At 42.2% G+C, this 13,199-nt stretch overlaps 1 long non-coding RNA gene across 1 annotated transcript in view; it reads left to right on the top strand.

Moving 5' to 3' along the window:
• Window positions 1–10,756, top strand: part of LOC101751425 — an 84,503-nt gene extending 73,747 nt beyond the window's left edge. Inside the window, exon 17 of the long non-coding RNA XR_006931797.1 lies at window positions 10,479–10,756. This is a non-coding gene — a long non-coding RNA (uncharacterized LOC101751425). The remainder of the gene's footprint in view (window positions 1–10,478) is intronic.
• Window positions 10,757–13,199: the final 2,443 nt, after the last annotated feature.

The raw sequence follows: 13,199 nt of genomic DNA, 5'->3' as shown, positions 1-13,199 counted from the left end.
TTGGTCTGTCCAGTGACCTTCCCCCCCTCTGGAGCTGCAATCAGTGGGGTCAGCCTGGGCCACGACACAGGTTTTTGGGTAGTTGTATTTTTGTTTTCTTCTGTTGGCATTGATCTCTGGAAGACAGTGAAAATATTTATTCAGCGTAGGCAGGGTGACAGATATCTCTTGTATGAAGAACTATTTGATGAGCTGTTAGTTTTGAGTGCCTTTCCTATTCATTGAACTAATTAGCTCTACAAATCTTACTGTCAACCAGTCATATAGCCACTTATTTATTTTCCCATGTGCAGAATTTTTCCTTTGCTGCCTATACGCAGAGCTATAAAACCAAACGCACCAAAAATTGTCTCTTAGTTGGATATAAATGGAAGCAAAATACGCTTGGAATTATTATTACATGTGCCATTAATTTTTATTTGAACTGTCTTATAAAAATGCCAAACTGCTTTCGTTGTTTTTCACTGTTGCACTCATGTAAATGTAGAAAGGTTGTTGATTTTTTTCCCCCCTCCTTTTAATGCTGTTTTACTGTCTTCAGTGGGTGAATATGGAAATGACTCAGAATCAAGAGAGAATGGAGATTTTAATGCTTGATAGTGTACCTGGAATCTCCTGCTGTCACTGTTTGCTGCATACCTTTAGAGTTATGGCTTTCTTTTAACCTCCTCTTGTGCTTTTTCCCCTTTTGTAAGCTTAACATTATTGGCAGCCTTTTCAACATCACAGTGAGTGGAGTTAAGTATCCCATGCAGTTAAAGCTCAGGAAGACACAGCTGCTAAGACTGGCCTGTGTTATGGTTAGTCACATTGCAGTGGTGCAGAGGGCTTTATCTTGAAAGACACCCAGCCAATGTGTTTATGGGAAGCAAAAATATAGATGATGTGATTCACGCATCAGTAGCTTTGACTTTGAGCTTGAAAGATGTGATTCATGGCATCTTGTGATTTGATCTCTGTGGCCTTTCTGATTCAGGACAGTATCATGGGGGCTCTGGAGGCTGAGAGGAATTTGTCAGTAAGCAGTGCTGCTCACATAGAGAGCTGTAGAGTGGGGCCAAGGCGGTGTGTGATCACCCTGTGAAATATGGGCAGATGTTTTGTAGCTGCACGGTTGCCTACAGAAGTTGCCAGTAATCCCTGGAAGTTGTGCAAGGGAATTGGTCAACTGGAATTGTGCTGCCTGTTGGGAAGGGATTTACCGTGTTGTAACCTGATGTATTCAAGTCATCAAAGCCAAGATTATTCTTCTGCATATGCAGCACTGTCTGTGAGCATGGATTACGTGGACTTTTTGGCCAATTGCAAAATGGGTGGTCTGTGCTACAATGGGCCACACGGCACTCATTTTTTTTCTCATGATAGGCAATTATTTTGTTGTTTTAATTTTAAATACACCTCATTTTGTAAGCAGAAGTAATGGAGCTGTGTAGGAACTACTACAAACACAAATTAAACTGTATTTGAAAGCAGGCATTTACATTTTTTTCCTGCTGAAGAAAGCCCAATTCAAATGAAGCGTAGACAGAGCGTGTGCAGCCCAAAGGCAATGAGTGGTGAAAGCATAGCTGTAAAATGGAAAACTGCTAAATAGAACTGCTCTAATTAGCTTCAGAGTGCTCTTATTTAACTATTAGAAATGCATGTCCAATTTCGATATGTGAACTTCAAAAAGGATGTTGGCAAAGTGAAAAGGATTTGGAAAAGGTTTACAAGAAAGATTTGAAAATCATGCCATCTGAAGAGAGACTTAGACTCTTAATCTCTTTATCTTGTTTGAAAAGAAGAATAAAAGATTACTTGAAGAAGAGATCTGTGATAATAACAGCTCTTTAATCTAATGGTAGAAAGTACAAGAGCTCGTGTTTGGCAGCAGTAGCTAGACGTGGTTAAGACAGAGTTTTGACAGTGGATGTAATTGAAAGCTTGAGTAGCTTCAGCGTGCCGTGCATGTCTGCTGCTTGAGATCTGTGTGCAGCTGAGCCCTCAGAACTGGAGTTCTGAGGAAGTTCAGAGCGCTCTGTTAGGCGTGTTGGGTAATCACAGTGGAGCCTTGGGAAATACAACAGTCCTAATTTTAGCAAAAAGCTTGGCATGCTTGGGAATGGCTGCAGCCAGGTGATGTGGTTGGCTCTGGTACTCAAGAGTGTGGAGGAAATGGGGACGGGGACTCAGGAAGAGCTTTTTCAACAGTGGAAATGAGAGAGCTTAAAGTTTCATGTTTCAGCAGTTGGCAAGTACTGCTGTCATGGACAAATCCTCCTTTCTCTCTGTGCCATTTTCACCACCATAATGCATTCTCTGTGCTCTGACTCTTCTTAAACATCCTTCTCATCAACCAGGCCTTATCCTGTGCCAGGTCTCTGCCCAGAGATCTTTCATTTGGGAAACTTTGTGAATTCTCCTTCCTGATTCCTGGTGGAACACACAGAAACAGGTCTTGAGTTGTAACACCTAGGCTGTGACCACCTCGAGCTGTGGTTAGGACAGTGGTTTTAACTTGGGCCCACATCTAGCCCAATTTTGAAAGGATGTAATTGTCAGTAGTAATTAACAGACCTTCAATTTGAGAAACTTCTCTTCTTTGTTGCTGCAGCCCCTCTTGATCATTATCAGAGCACAGTATGTTAGTTGGGTTTTCTTTTCTTTAAGCATCTCATCAGTATTGTTGATCCACCTGAAAGAAACCACTGTTATGGTACCAAACTGATCACAGCTTTGGGAGGGAATAATGAACACCTTGCTGAGGCAGATGGAATTTGTTTGGGCAATGCCAGCTTTCAGAGAGGTTATCAAAAAGCATTTAGACATAAGTATATGGAATAGAAATAGGCTTTGCAGGGATGGACTGCATTAGGTTAAAGCACTCCTTTCAGTGTCATTATGTTAAAAGCACCTATTCCTACAGACCGTTCCTCAGAATGACAGATCTCAGCGGTATCATTTTTCAGATGTTTGGTTGTAAATCATGTTTGTACCTCAGATAATAGAAAACTGAGTGTTCAGTTTTATGCTTATGAGAGGTCTTTGGATTTTAATTCAACTTGCAGCATGTGATGTATTTTCTTTGGTCCCATCACATCGTTGTCAAAAATGCGCTTCGGTATGATTTTGAAACACTTCTTTGCTAGTAAGCAGTTCTGTCTTGGCAGTACTAGAAGTGCTTTTCCATATCACCAATGGTGCATGAATACTGAAATCTCACTAGAGCACTGTGCTGTGTGTTGGGAGAGGTTCTAACTCAAAAAACCCACAAGTGCATAACTGGTATTTAGAATTAGGAATATTAAGAAGTAGTCGTCTTTGATGCAGAATTTAATTTGAATTTGCCTGACCTTTGATGCCATTTCTGTGCATGTCCTGTGAGCTTCTGCCAGGGGAGAATGTATTGCTTTCAGTGTACTCTCTAAAATGATTTTTTTTTGGTCAGAGATCTGCTAACGCAGCGATCGTGGGATGTAGACATACTCACCAGCTGAAACAACTAATTATGTTTATCAGAAAAACTTATACTAAAGAAAGCTAGGCCATTTTTTTTATGCTGTTATTCGTCATTTTACAGCTATAATAAAATCTGGGGAAGGGAAAAATATTCTCAGCGAAACATCAGCACGAATCTCCTGGAATGCTGTTGCCATGCTGGTTAGCTTGAAGGGAGGAGGTGGGAAATGCCACTGGGAGGGCCACACTGAGTACTGTGTTTAACAGGAGCAGGTTGAAAAAAAAAAGAGAAAAGCCTAGCAAAGTTTTAGCAATCTTGGCTTGAAGGGTAATTTTCTTGTCAACTCTATAATTAATGCGCCATACATTACAGTAGCCCATTGTTATTCCAGAATGCCAGGATACATTTCAAGCTGAATAGCTGTTTAACAAAACACTTGGCAGATTTATTACCCTTAGGTGATTCTGTCAGTCAGCATTTTTGCACGTTTAACCTGAAGTAGGCAGAATCAATTTTGGTATCTATTTTATGAAATGCAGAGCTGCTTAAATTAAACCACACACACATATGCAGAACCCCCTGGAAAATCAGAACTTGTATTGGATCTTCATCCATTAGCAGTGAAACAAGAATTACCCTTGCAATCTCCTTGTCTTTTTCCTCCACAGTCAAGTCATCGTCTGCCACTTCCAATATCAACAAAGAGCTATTTTGTGGTCATTTTCAGATAATGTCTTCAACGTTATGCTTGTCTTATTGTTGCTTTACAAAGCACTTACTTGGCAGCTTCAGAAACTAAGGTTCAGCAATAAGCACATGCATAATGGGCATCCTTAAACGAGGAGACGTCGCGTTGAATTAGCAGTTACCAATTCTGCAATGATACAAAATGGGGTCCAATGTTGGGAGGGAAGGAACTTTTTCCAGAAGTGGTTGGTATAAGTGGATTGCTATGGAGTATTAGAACTTCAAAGCTGGAAATAGAGTATTTTTATTTTTCAGTAGGAAGAGATCCGGGCTCAGACATGGGAGCATTGTGTAGCCCAGGAATGAAGCTAACAAATAAAGGTGGTAGGTGAGAAACAAAAAATGTCTACTGGAGGATTCAGATCATCACATAATCGTATCTTTATGTGGGGCAGTGTTTCCACCGTCTTTAAATAATCTGGGAATACTCTTGGAACTTATTTAAACTTAGAATGAAAAGGGATTGCACTCAGTATATCCAATTTTTCCTCACTGCCATATTTCTGTCACATTTCTTCATTTGCTACTATGTTTTCTAATTCTGTTTTAATTTCAGTTTTGAGGCTACAAGCTGCCAGAGCTATGATTTCCTTTCCTTTTTGCTAGAGGCCGAAAAGGCCAGAGGGAGGAATGGGGGAAAGTCTGAATTCCAACACCTGATCTGAACTGACCTTCTATTAATAGGTTTAAAGGGAGGGAAATAGAATTAAAAATAAATCAACAGATAATTCCTCCCATTAGCTTTCAAATAGCTAAAAATGATTTTTTTTTTGTTTTTTGTTTTTTTCCCACATAAAACTTTAAGAAAAAGAATTATGGCATCCAGTGCATGGCAAAGCTTAGGGAGGAGGAAGAACATTTGGTGGGCTGTGGGATGGTGGTTGTGTGCACTGAGCTCACAGCTGTCTGCTGGGGGCTGGAAGTGGTACCAGACCTCCCCATAGGGAGAGGGTTCTGAAACGTGACTAATCTGGAGAGCTTTGGGTATGAAATACACCTTTATCTTCCTTAGTTTGTGCCATTTGTACATTCTCTCTTCAGCCCTTGAGTAAACCCTTTCAGCCCTTTGACAAAGTAAACCCAAGTAGGGAAAACCTGTAAATGTTCCCACATAATGCACAATAAAATACTGCACAAACCCTTCAGCATGCAGTCGGTGTGCAGTTGGGTACAGTGTGCTCCAGACTTATGGACAGATTTTCACATTCTTGGGCCTAATTTGTCTTCCAAGGGTGACAGATGTTGAGCTGTCCTCTGAAAACTACCATCTTCCATACTGTATCCCCTAATATGTGCTACCTTTCATTTGCTGCTTACCCTACAAAATGATTGTCATCAGCCAGTTTGACATCCTGCACTGTCCAAGAGCTTTTCTAGCCCCTCACATATGGCTTGGCAAAACGTGTGGTCCTGAAGATTTCAACAGATGGAATTTCAAGCAAATTCTGAGGTACACTCCTCTGATAGTGAATTATCCTCAAAGTGTATGCCTTATTTCCCATCCAGGTGTGCCTATTTTCAGCTTTCAGGTGTTGGATCATGTTAGGCTTTCTTGTCCATAGGGGTCTTTTTCTACCCAGAGTACTCTAACCATTGATCGAGTGACCTCTTAATGCTCTTCTTGATGAAAGTAGATCGGATTTTCTTTGGGTTGTGTTGCTCTTTGGTGCAGTGCCATTACAGAAACCTTAGGCAGGACTGCTGCAGGTCCTTGGCACTGGGAGAGTTTTCCCTGCTGCTGTCCCTCTCCTTGTTACCCCTTCCCAAAGGGTCAGTAGTGCTCCTGTGACAGGAAGCGGAAGAAAATGTTCTTCATCCAGTTCAGTTTCCACGTGGGGGAAGGGTTAAGCCCTGATGTCAGGCTGTGAAGATATTATCTACTTTCATCAAAAAGAGCATTAAGAGGTCAGTCGATCAATGGCTAAAATACTCTGGGTAGGAAGAGACCCTTATGGACACGACAGCGATATTGAGCTTATGAGCTTTGGTGCCATGCAGTACTTGAGGTGCAATGTAGACCTACCTATAAATGCATCGTGAGGCAGAAGTTTTTCAGGCTTCACAGAATTCCTGTAGCCTTTTTCACCCTCTCTGGTGTGTCAGAAAGAAAATGTCAGCACTATCTAATGGAAGACATAAGCAGTACAGCACAAGGCCATGAGCAAACCATTCAAAGTTAGTGTTTTGAGCAGAGACTTGGCCAGGAGACCTCCACGGGTCCTTCCCAACTTGAAGTCATTTTGGGACACCACTGTGTTATAAGATCATAGATGTACAACAAAAGTGAACTACAAGAGAGCCCAGTCAGCGGCCTGGCTTTTTTTTTATAATGAAAAAAAAAATCTTACATTTTGTATGTATCTTATTTAACTTTTCTATTTTCATTACTTGCTAATGGAATTGTTTGATTTTGCTCTAGATCTGTTATGTTGCATTTTTCCTTGAACGGAAAGGTTTCCCAGACCCTTCTTAACAACACCACAAAGGTCTGGTTGTGTCTGCCAAAATCCCTTAACAGGAATATATGTATATTGATTTAAATCTGCTCAGCTTCAGCCCCAAGAAATGAGCCCACTTTCTGTTTACTCGGTTGGCGTTGCGTGAGCAGATGACCACTGAACTGTTTTTCCATATTGAAGGAAACTCAGAGAGAGGTAAGATGAGATTGATTTCTACATTGCAGTATGTGTGAACGTGAACCAGAAAGAGCTTCCATTGCTTTTAGCAGGCAGGATAATTCGTTTTACTTGTATTTTATGTTGTATGTTTCCACGTACTCCTTACCTCCAGGCATGCAGGAGCCATTCTCAAGTATAAAATGATGGCTAGAAGCAAGGAAGTAAAGCCCCACGTTTGCTCTCTGATGATTCTCATGCAGGTGTTGTAATGAGCGTTCCCTTTTCCTTACAGAACATCTCTTTCTTATTCCACAAACAGTGTTTTTGCTATGCCATTCTCTGAGTTATTTTCATAATTCATAATTATCTTGGTTCTTAAAAATTCAGACATAGGTTTAAAAGCATGATCCAATCTTGCCTGATTGCCACCACGTTGTGTTTGAAGTAATTACCATTCAATTGGCTTTTGAGGCCATTGAATGAATTTTCCACATGAGATTCCTTAATTTGTATGTATTTTATTGCTATAAAATAGGTATTGGCAAGCTGCCCAAACTGTAGTGAAGGCCTTAATTCCTATCCCAACATGATGAAACGAATTAAGTGTGAATGGGGAGGCCCAAGATAGACTCCTTAAAATGTGTTTTGTTGGCACTCAAAGTTGTCCTAACACAGGTGCAAACACGAAGGTAAGATGCACGTAGCTTAGTTCTGCACTAAAGAGCCCAAATGGTTATTTTTCATATAAGAAAAGTGATATTCCTATACAACACCTTTTCTCATTCTATCCTGGAGCTCTTATCCTCATGAGAAGAGGTACTCTGTTTGAAGAGGTCATTAGCACCTTCGTACTGACTTCCTGCATACTAAGGAAAACATTGGACAATGCTAATTGTCCCTGTCCTGTACAGCCATTCTCCTATGGCCGAGCAGGCTTGCTCTGCCAGTTACAATTTAGATGTATGTTATAGAATGCTCTTTGTATATTTTATCCCACCAGGCTGGAGGTGCCCAATTGTTTTAAGACAGCCATGATCAGGTGGAGGTGCAGTAAGATAATGCTCATGTGCATAAGGGCATTTCAGGTATGGCCTTCATGGAAAAAACCAGCAAATGACAACTCTAGGTATATGCCCTTGTACAGATATAATTGGTACAACATTCTGACCAGCCCGAGCTAACAACACCATCCCCAGTGATCTAGCATCTCATGTTTATCATAATCACAAGGCTCTTCTAAATTAAACAGCAAGACTGTTGAGGCCTTGGGTCTGACTAATGAGCACTTGTTGACGATCAGCTATTCTTTGTGAAATCAAGCCTTGATCATGCATCTCAACGTGCAGAGCTTGCTAAGAGGCCTAATAGCGTGCTTCTGAAGCAAATGGTTGACAAATTGAGGGATGTACGATGCAGGGACACCAGGGCTGCCAGTTTTTGGGGTTGGTATAAATGTGGATTGTGACCAGTGGTTACGTCAGGTCGAGTGGGCAGAAAGTTGGCACTAAACATGTTGGCTTAAGACAGACTTGCGGCTTTGTGGCCCCACTGAAGTCAGTGTTGAAAAGGCAAATGTGTAAAGGCTGTGCTGAATTTGGGATTGTTAAGTCTGGAGATGAGGAGGCTCAGGGGAGACCATATCCCTCTCTACAGCTCCTTACAAGGAGGTTGTATGAGGTGGGGGTCAGCTTCTGCACCTGTGTGACTAGCAATAGGATGAGAGGGAATGGCCTCAAGTTGTGCTGGGGGAGGTTGAGGTTGGATGTCAAGAAATCTGCTCTGAAAGTGTGGTCAGGCACTGTACCAGGTTCCCCAGGGAGGTGGTGGAGTCACCATCCCTGGAGGTGTTCAAGAAGCATTCTGATGTGGCACTGAGGGACATGGCTCAGTGGGGAAATGCTGGTGGTCGGTGGACAGTTGGACTTGGATGATCGTGGAGGTCTTTTCCAACCTTGGTGATTTTTATAATTCTGTGAACTTGAGGACTAGATTTGCAACTTCAAATGTAAGAAATACGTTCAGAACAGGAAAGGTACCTCACGCCAGCTGCCATGGGGAATAGCATATCTTTCTTCTCCATCCCTACCCCCATCCACTCAGGTTAACCCAGCCACTAACGAAACTTTTCTCTTACTCATAAGAAACCTTTCTTTGCCTGCTTGAAATTTTTGTGCCTTAGTGTTCTGAGCTCATTTTCAATGTGTGGAGCCTCTGCTGACGTGGGAGCAGCATTGTGGGTGCATTTGGCATACTCTCATCCTCTCACTGTTGGATCAGTCTAATTGTTCATGAAGACATTTGCATTAAAGATCAACACTTCATGGGCAGTTGTGCAGAGAAGACTGTAGGGTGTGATTTCCTTCAAGGCTGGTGTTTCAGCGCTACCTGTTTCTGTATCAGCTCCAAGAAGCTTGCAATTTCTCTGCTGGCAAATATCAGATTAGCAGCACTCTAAAAACAGCGAGAGGTAGGATGGCCAGCATCTCACAGTTAATAGCAGGGCAGAATTCAGACACTGATGTTGCTCTATCACTTCCAGCCATGGAGCGAGTCCTGGTTTGTGCACTGCGCTGCTCCGTGTGCACAGGTGTGTGCTGACAGAAATGCACCTTCTTGTGCCAACGTTACAGAGGAAATCAAAAGATGAGGTCATGTAGTGCAGAAGGAAACGACGTCGCTGGATTGCCAAACTAATCGCTGTGCTCTTCAGTCCTTCGTTGTCTATGATCTCTTCCCCTGGGAATATTCAGAGCCCCTTTGATGGCTCTTTACTGCGGCTGAGAATCCCAAAGATGACAAATGCTCTGTTTTATTATGGCAGTACATAACTTAATTTTGAGGCTGATCACAGATTTCTGTCTGACATTTCTACCTTTCAACTCTTGCAAGCAAACAGCGAAGGAGGAATAGGGAGCCCTCATGGTAGATGTAAATACACTTTTCTTCTCCCTCTGGAGGTAGGTCTCAACAAACCACCTCACAGTTTTAAATCTTGTTTCAATACATTTTTATGTAAAAATACATGAAGTATGTTCTGAAAGGCCAAAGGAATATTCTCATTTGTCCTTTAGGTGAGGCCTTTTAAGTGTTCATACATAAAAAACGATAGAGGACAGCGCTGGCATTTTAACCAGAGATAAAGGAAAGCAAGGTTCAAAGTGTTCTGGATTATCCTAGAAGTTTCATTCCTAAGTTCTTCATGAAAACCTTTTAAATAGTGGTGCAGGGTATAACTGAACAGCTGAGTGGGAAGTTACTCAGTTGAAGAGAGAATTCAATCAGGGCAATGCTGGCTATGAACCCTGCATCTATCAGTGGTATGAGTTCATCTGTTTTACTGGTTTGTTGATGGCCTTTGTCTTCTGAAAACAGGTGAATGTATACAATTACTAAACAGGCAAGGTTCTTGGGAACAGCCTTTGCAATTTGTTTTCATTACATTAAAAAAGCCCTACCCCTCCACTCAGCTGATAGTGAACTGAAATGTATATGTATGCGATTCAGTCTTCCTGCATGGAAGATTTCTTTTCTTACATTCCTAGAAGCAGCAATGCTCTGTGGGAGGGGACACCACCACAGGTAAACGTTAATGTGCACCTACAAGAAATAGAACACCATCTGTTTTCCATGTACTTCTGCCTCTGTGAATGTGGTTCTCCTTTCCCTTCTAGGTGGAAGAAGAATCTGCTTACATCTCAGCCTCTCTACGTAAAGGGACTGGCACTTCAGCACACAGTATCTCACCTACCTGTGGCTGCAATACTTCAGGTTGGCTGCAGCCTGCAGCAGAAGCCAAGAGGAGAGTTCAGGCAAGCTTATTTATCAACAAGATTCAAAAGAAAAAAAAAACAAACAAAAACAAAACAAAACAAAAAAATTCCATTCTATTTATTGAGTGCATTTCTTCTCCCAGCAGTGCGAGTGACCGAGCCCCTGAGGCTGCCAGCAGATGCATGTGAACAAGCAGGGTGAGCACCTCTGAACTCTTTCAGATAATGCAGGATGCCTTGGTTTGGTGTGAGCTCCTGTCTGTTCAGCACAGAGCAGCATAGTTCCTCCTGTGGTAAAAGCCTGGGGCAGGGCTAGTTGGAATGCAGTGATGTCCTGTATGTATGCACTCCTTACTGCTGACACTGGCACAATCCCCAGTGACTTCACGTGGTTACACGACTATCACCATGTATGCCCAGGGTTTGAACTGAAGTTTTATTTGGACCCCATCCAGGTATGATAATTTGTGCTCTGTGTAGAGACAGCTTTTTGTTTTGATAGCCCTTTGCTTTTAATTATTATTATTTGCAATCCAAACTGACCTGTTTACTCCATAACCAATTGAAAAAGAGATGTCCTGCTCATACAAGGAGTGCCTCAAGAGAAGGGCAGCCCTGCATAATTTCCTGTCCTCTCACAGATCGCATTCATATTGGAAAACTGGGGAATATTACTTTCTGGCCCTGCACACTCTCCTGGGTAGAAAGGTCCTGAAACACAATTTATTGTAAAACACACAGTGGTTACAGAGCTAGCACAGTCAATGATATTCCTTTTATTACCACTCAGATGAGAACACAAAATGACATTGGAAAGCAGTGAACTCACCAGAAGGGCAGAGAAAGCCATTAAATTCAACACGCATCATATTTCATAATCAGAATCCTGCAGTCAGAGCTGACACCACTGAATGAGTTTGTTGCAGTCATGATAATATAAAACCCGCTGCATCTGCTTCCCTTGGCACTTTTCTTTGTAGACCCTTGCAGTGTATGGGCTATTAATCATCAGTAGCCAGGGACACTGCAGACCAATGCACTTTGTATTGCATAAATTGAAAATGCATCACTATTAGAGAGAAAACTGCCTTCTGTACATCTCTATTTAGATAAGCAGTTTCCTAAAGGGCTGCCATGCTATTATGGCTAACCGCTTAATTGGAGTCCTTTCCACAGCCCAGTAATTGGGGTTGGGGGGGGGGGGGGGGAGGGTAATGCAATCTCTTTTGTACCGTGTATGAAAACAAGGTGGCAAAGTGCTTCTTTTCTTACCTGGAATGCCTGACAGGGATGGAACCGGAGGTGAGAAAATGCAGCCGAATACACTGCATCGTTTAACCTCACTAAATTAACTTCATAAATGAGAGGTCTGAGAGTGCCAGCGAGTGGGAGAGGGATGCTGTGTAACCTGTGCCTTACAGCATTTGCAATGGCTGGCTGGAGCAACCCATCACCAGGGAAGGCTGCTGCCTTCCCTCCTGTTAGCTGCGCTCCCAGCAGAGGGGAAGCTGCAGTTCAGGAGCGAGGAAGTTTCAGTGGCAGCCTGAGAAAAGAGATGTGCAAATTCAGGGCTCTAAACTACTCTTCTGAAAGACCCCATTTTGTTACTCCGTAATTTGCCCAAGTTTTGTATGTAATGAGCAAATATCAGCAACTAATGAGAATGGGAGGTTTAAAGTTCTCTGACAAAGAAAGCACAGCTTTATAATTGTGTGTATTGAACTGTAAATCGCTGCATGGCTTAATTAACTTCTTTGGGGGGCTGTGGTCAGCGTTTGCAACTTCACTGATCTCTGGCTGTAGTTCCTTGTGACTGTTGCTGCTGCCCTGTAGTTCAGTGGGGATTTGTTTTCATTCTAGGTCAGCTGGGGCTGAGTTGGAAACAGCTCTGCTTGTTGGCCCTGGGTTGAACCCATCTTATGATACAGAAATGCATTGCCATTTTTAGCAGGAGGTAACATGGAATGTGTCCAATGCAAAGTAAACGTGTGGTTCTCCGTGATGCAATCAGGGAAGGAGAGAAACTGCATTTATCTGAGTTGGGGACCAGGACAGGATCAGTGACAGCGTGATCCAATGCTTGGACGTTAATGCCAGCTATACAAAAAGGCACACAGCGATTTGGGGAGGTTTCTTCACTCTGCTGTCCATCACAAAGGACTCTGAAGTCCTGAGAGTGACTAGATCTGATTTTAAGAAGAAATGTACACTAATAGTGTTCGGGTTATGGAATTGCCCCCTTGGAGGAGGAACAGCTCAGAGATTGCTGCTGCTACACAATTACCTTTTCAACGCTATGGAAAGCTTTCTTTAATACAGTTACAGCAAATCCACATTCTCCCATTTAAAGCTACCTGTGTGCACACTTTAGCTTTGAAAACAGGTTGATTTGAAAAAGATAACGACATGGAGACATGGAGGAATCTTGTTGAAAGAAATAAATTATGCAGAGGTTTCCTAAATAATTTAACAGATACAGTAAACAAAAGGAAGATTTCTTACAAAAAGAACCATCGACTTGCTGGCTTTTTGTTCCTGTGGTGATGGATACGGCCTCTGTGTTCTGAGGTTTTAATTTCAATCACACTACATCCTGTCCATGGCCAGAGCAGGGATGCAGAT

This window comes from Gallus gallus, chromosome 19, assembly GCF_016699485.2.
Source record: "Gallus gallus isolate bGalGal1 chromosome 19, bGalGal1.mat.broiler.GRCg7b, whole genome shotgun sequence".
NCBI classification, from domain to species: Eukaryota; Metazoa; Chordata; class Aves; order Galliformes; family Phasianidae; genus Gallus; species Gallus gallus.
This window is presented reverse-complemented; position numbering and strand designations above follow the sequence as displayed.